Here is a 6,831-nt window from a genome sequence, read left to right on the forward strand (position 1 = left end):
CTCTTTCGGACAACAAAGTAGCTGGTGTAGACAACCTGGATAGTAAGTTACTGAAAATGACTGCTGGTATCATATCAGTGCCTGTTTGTCATATTTTTAATAAATGTTTACAAGTGGGCCTGTGTCCAAAGATATGGAAGGTGGCTAAGGTTACTCCTCTACATAAGGATACCAAATTGGCTTTCAATGAGGGTAATTCTAGACCAATAAGCATCCTACCTGGGTTATGTAAAATACTGGAGAAATGTGTGTATGCACAAATTTAAGCTTACTTTCAATCAAATGGGCTAGCAACTGATTCTCAACATGCATATAGAACGGGCCACTCTACGTCCACTGCTCTTATACAAATGACGGACGATTGGCTTAATGCTATAAATAATTCTATGTTGGTTGGAGCTGTGCTGTTAGATTTTAGTGCTGCATTTGACGTGATTGACCACTCTCTTTTAATTGACAAATATAAATGTTATGGTTTTAATACTTCAAGTTTAATGTGGATACAGAGTTATTTGTCCTCAAGATCACAACAGGTGTATCTTAATGGCAGCTTGTCTAATAGCAGAAGTTTGGATTGCAATCCAAACTTCTGGAACACCACATGTGGTGTTCCACAGGGAAGTTGCCTGGGACCTTTACTTTTTTCTATATTCACCAATGATTTACCTTGGGCTACCGGGCGTGCCAAGTTGGTTCTTTATGCTGATGATGCAACCTTATATCATGCTGCACCATCATGCAGTGTACTTAATGTAGTATTGAGTGAGGAACTAAAAGCTGTGCATGACTGGACAGTATGTAACACACTTGTCCTTAACACCTCAAAAACCAAAAGTATTATATTGGGGACTAGGCAAGGGTTATCTTGTGACCCAAAGTTGGATCTGAGGCTAGGTATTTCAACAGTTCAACAGGTCAGAAGTGCCAAGCTCCTTGGCGTGATGCTGGACTGCACTCTATCCTGGTCAAATCATATCAGTAATATTGGCCCTGTGATGAGGTGGCGACTTGTCCAGGGTGTACCCCGCTTTCCGCCCGATTGTAGCTGAGATAGGCTCCAGCGACCCCCGTGACCACAAAAGTGACAAGCGGTAGACAATGGATGGATGGATATAGTTACAAAGATGGGAAGGGCTGTTGGTATTTCCAGGAAATGTGCTGCTTTTGTTGATCCACCTCTTCTTTGTCAGATTGTTAAGAGTTTAGTCTTGTGTCATCTTGACTATTGTTCTACAGTTTGGGCGTCTGCTGCAAGTGGTGAGATCAGTAAACTCCAGATTGTCCAGAATAGGGCAGCAAGGCTGGTTCTTGGTTGTTCACTAAGAACCAATGTGAACCAAATGCATGCTTCTCTTTCCTAGCTAACAGTGCAGAACAGGTTGTCAGCTAATACTCTTATATTGTTCAAATCAGTAACCGGTAGCAAAACTCCTGCTTTTCTCATGGCCCAAATAGTTCACAGTAGCACTATACATAATCATAATACCAGGGCGTCTCGTGAAGGGCATTTTGTACTCCCTCGTCCCAGGAAGAATGATTTGCGGAAATCTTTTATTTATAGATCTGTATCGCTCTGGAATAACCTGCCTGGAATTCTCCCCGGCATTGAAAGTAAACATGTTTTTAAAAGGAAAGTCATATTTTATCTGAGTCTTTAAATTAGTTTGCTCGTTGATGATTTGTTTGGTTTTATATTGTGTAGTTATATTTATATGGTAATTATTTTATTGTGACTGTAAATTGTTTGCTTGTTTTCTTATTGATGCTTTTATTTTTTTCTGTTTTGTGTAGTTATAATTATATGCTTTTACTTGTAATTGTATTGAGGGCCGGCACGCTGTTTATATGGAGGAAAAACAGACGTGACGACAGGCTGTCCTCACTCAGGTCCGCACGGACCTGGAGGGGGCGTGCCTGTTGTCCGGCTGGAAATCGGGAGAAATTCGGGACAATGGTTGTCCCGGGAGATTTTCGGGAGAGGCACTGAAATTCGTGAGTCTCCCGGAAAATTTGTGAGGGTTGGCAAGTATGGTCTGATGTCATGTCTCACAACACTCATTAATGACTTGGAGATGGTCCTCCTTGTGAGCCATGAAGCGCATTGTCATCAGCGAAAGAGCCTTGAAGATTACTTTTTCCTGTCTTTGTCTTTGCAGCGAAAGGTCTCAGATCAAACATGGATCCGTCTTGGCGGTATCTGAAGTAGATGCCAATGTCAAGGTCCTTGATAGTACGGAGGATGACTTGTGTGAAGAAGAGGTTGAAGGTTGACACCGTTACTGATCCCAAAGCTGCCAGTATAGTCGTCGTTTTAGAGGACCTGACCAATCATGTCATCGTGAGAGAGCCTTATCAACATTGTGAACTTTTCTGGGCCGCCCAATTTTGCCAACATAGACCAGAGTGCTTCAAGATTCACTGTGTCAAAAGCCTTGGTTAGTTCAACAAAGACCTACAGGTCCATCTGTTGTTCAATACACTTTTCTGGGAGTTGGCGTATCACAATGCTTCTGCCCAGACAGAAACCACTTTTGATGCATTTGCTGGATGCATCAACAGAGAAAGGGTGTGCAGTGCCCCCTTTGGCTGCACCGAAGATGGCTTTGAGATGGCTGAAGAGCATTTTGGAGTTGAGAGAGTCTGCGTAACGCTGGATTTCCTCAGCTTTTGGCTCCCACCATGTGTCTTGCACAGAGCAGAGCTCTCTTTGGTCTTTTGCTTGACAGTCTTTAAACCTGTCATGTTGGGATCCACAATATAGGCTCTTCTTTTTTCATCAATTCGAGCCTGTACAGTCATGTCGTACTCATCAAACTAGTTTTGAATTCTCTGCTTCTTGGCAAACAGAGGTTGTGCAGTCGCTGCTACTACGTCCCTGAACTGGGTCCATTTGTCTGGTGTACTGCCTGTAAGGGGTCCTTTTGAATCCAATTTTTGGTCCAAGCTGGCGGGAGAGTGAAGTTTGGCTGTATTAAAGCATACTTTAGTGACTTATGCCTATACTTTCATGTGGTTCTTAATGGGCTAAATCTGGAACCTGGGTTATTAGTTTTCCTGCCATCTTATGTGTCTAAACAATAAAGTTCCTTGAATCCTTCAACTCCCCTACCTGTGTACTCACCAGAACCCCCTTAGTCCAGCACATCACCTTGGTCTTGCAGCAACTCAACTGGCTCCTTGTCAAAGACCGTAGCCAATTTTAGATCATTTTCTCACTTGCAAGGTTATCCACAACCTCGCCCCGTCATATCTTCATATCTTCATATCTTTGGAACTTTAAAAGTATTTGAAAACATGACGTCTTGGAAAGACATACTTTTTAATACTTTTTGGGGAGTTGCTTGTAGATGTGCAACATGTAAGACCTATGCTGACCCGCATGTAGCAAATAAAGTAGAGGAATGTAATACAGTTATTTCTGTCAGGAGCTGGAATGCAGTCTAGCGACGTGACCCCAAGGATGCAGAGAAAATACTCACTTGGAGGGGAGGAAAGAATAGAAAACACAACCACAAAAGGAGTGGAGGAAAACAAAAGAAGGCGAGTGCAGAAGTAAATGCGCAAGAGACGGAACTAATTTTGTACCAGAAACAACACGCGTACGCGAAGCAATGATCCGACACTGTCTGGATGACAGGGCTGGACTGAAATAGGAGATTGATTGGCAACATGGTACAGGTGTGTCCCGGTTGCATATCAGGCAGCTGGTGTGGAAGATTGTGAACAGCACGAGGAAATGAAAAACACCAAATATGGGCACAGGACAGGAACTTATATACCACATACAGAAAACAAGCAAACTTAAGTCCAAAACAGTTACAAAGATGTAACAATTTCCTCACTTTCGGACGAAGATATCAACCGCTATTCTCTCTGGTCGGTGGAACCAATCAGATGTTAGGACCCGCCCACTGACTTTGATGGCTGAGTTTGAAAGATAAAATAAATTTATGTATTTAATTTAAATGAATTATCACATTTAAGTAATTATTTAAAGATGTATTTATTTGTTTAATTTTGTCCCATTTGACCCTCCATATTTTTGGAACAGCAAGACTTCCACAATATGGACTCATTTATTAGCCTTTTCAAATCAAGAACACACTTATTCCAGAATGCTTATTCACTTTCATTTCAGCTATTTCTAGTTTCTTGTCTAAACTGACATTTTATGTTTCATATTGTTCAATGTTGTAATGTTTGTATCGTCTCTAGAAAGGCACCTTATAAATAACATTGATTATTATTATTCGTATTATTCCTAAACAGAGGATTTGGTCCTTTCACATCATCTACAACCTTTTTTTCTTCCTGAGAACTACTCATTTTTCGTCATGTTTATTTTCATAGCTTCTTTCAAGCCAAACAAAGGAAATACGATTATTTTGCCAGAGCACATTTGTATCACTACTAGAGGTATTTTGCAGAGGTGTGGACTCGAGTCACATGACTTGGACTCGAGTCAAACTCGAGTCATGAATTTGATGACTTTAGACTCGACTTGACAAAATGTAAAGAGACTTGCAACTCGACTTAGACTTTAACATCAATGACTTGTGACTTCACTTGGACTTGAGCCTTTTGACTTGACATGACTTGCTACTTTCCCCAAAACCCAAAGCTTAAAAAGTTATTTGGGAGCGATCCGTATCTTTCATTTTGTACGTGTCTGACTGTCTATCAGCGTGTGTGCTGCCTGTCAGCTGGTGTGCTGTCAGTACAACAGCCAATCAAATTAGTTATACGTTCTTTTCATCACACAGCATTCATCCAATCAAATTGCAGGACAACCACCGAACAAGAGTTGTCAAACAATGCGGCAGTGAGAAACAATTATGCCAAAGTTGGTTTCGTTCGGGTATAAAAACTACGACTTGGTCAACAAAAAACGAATTGCGTATGCAAATCACGCAGTTCGAATATTACAGACGGAGACGCAACAACTTCCAACTTCGTTGCCCAAAGAAGGGTAAGTTTTGAATGTAAGATAACGTTTATTGGCTAAGTAACATGACTTTTATTTGCTGTGTAGTTAAATCAGTGAGGCTGTAAACTCACTGCTAACGTTATAACCATAGACATGTTTTAAGGGTACGCAGCATCGAGCGCTACTGCCTACTGGCGCAGACGAGACGCGGGGCCGCCATCTTGGAGTGGTGATCCGCTCCACTCAGTGCAATTCATTTGTCAGGAGCAATGAACTGTCAGCGCATTTAATTCATTTTACCTCACTGAATACCACTGATTTTCACGCAGTTTTTTGTCATACGTGTAGCTATGATAACGGACACATGTTTTGGCAAGTTTTATTATTCATAGTTTGCTTAACAGTAATATAATATTCTTATACGCTATAAGTGACCAGACGTCCGAGATCAAAACTGGGAATATAATCCCAGAGAAGGGGGAAAAAACGGTAAACTATTTTTAAATTGAAGAAACAATATGATTAGGTTATATATACATGCGTATATCCTACATAAACAATGTATGAATACATTAGATATCTATATATCTTAGGGACCTATAGACTGTATCTCTGTTGCTGCAGCAGCAGAGAGTTTATTCTGTCTTGACACTTTGTATTGATATTTTGTATTACATTCTTCCCTTAAATGATCATGTTTACAGTGATTGTTATGTATGTATTTTTTATGTATGTCGCTTTGGATAAAAGCGTCTGCCAAATACTTAAACATATATAAACACCTGAAAGTCTTTATATCAGCTAAAACCACCAATTTGTTTCACTACATTCAGAATAAAACCAAATGCTGTTTTACCCAACAATGTTAGTATTTGAATATTGTTACTTGAAGACTTATTCCTGGTTACAATTATACTGTTAAGAAAGTATTGTCTTATATTTTGCCTAAAATGAGAATGCATCATAATCAGTGGCGGCTGGTGAATTTTGTTTTAGGTGGGGCTGAAAGTTTGTAAACCAAACCCCTGTAGGGGCGTCATCCTCCCCCAGAAGATTTATTTGTGATTTTCACATACAAATATTGAAGATCTTTGCTCCTTCTCAACTCTGTGGTAATATTATTTTCATAAAATACAACCAATAGTATGTTAATGTTTGTTTTTGCAAATGTGTTTATTCTGTAAAGGAATGAGTTAAATGTTTAAAATTGCTTAAACTATTAAAATTACTGTTAATAGTGCTATTATGAATTGCAATGTCAGCACTATTTTTTTTCTTGCTATTTCAAATGCACTTGTTTTAATAAATAAATACAGCGTTTTAAAAGCATACACAATCTGTGTAAAAATATTAGTCTGTGGTTAAAAGGACTTGAAAGGACTCGAAACTCAAAATGCAGGACTTGGGACTCGACTTGAGACTTTCCAGTCTTGACTTTGGACTTGACTCGGGACTTGCCTGTCTTGACTCGGGACTTGACTCGAGACTTGAGGGCAAAGACTTGAGACTTACTTGTGACTTGCAAAGCAATGACTTGGTCCCACCTCTGGTATTTTGTCAAAAATAAAGGATTTAGCGTTTTATTAATATGAGCAGCAACATTTCAATGGTACTATATGTAGGACTTTACAATACTGTACTGCCATCTACTGGTGACTTTTGGCAACCGCACGATACATTGACGTATAGGCGAGGGGCAGTAGCTTAGTTTCACTTTCACTTTGCCTTTTACCTCATTTTTCATTATCATCAGAATAAAACACAGGACCAAAATGTATCGTTTTATTGGTGAATAATACAACAGTACATCATTTTAGTTCATGTAACAATTACAACAAAATAATACAATGAATCACTTTATTACAAATAACAGTTTTAACAAAGTCAATAATGCAAAATAAATG

This window comes from Entelurus aequoreus, linkage group LG10 (assembly GCF_033978785.1).
Source record: "Entelurus aequoreus isolate RoL-2023_Sb linkage group LG10, RoL_Eaeq_v1.1, whole genome shotgun sequence".
In the NCBI taxonomy this organism is placed as follows: domain Eukaryota; kingdom Metazoa; phylum Chordata; class Actinopteri; order Syngnathiformes; family Syngnathidae; genus Entelurus; species Entelurus aequoreus.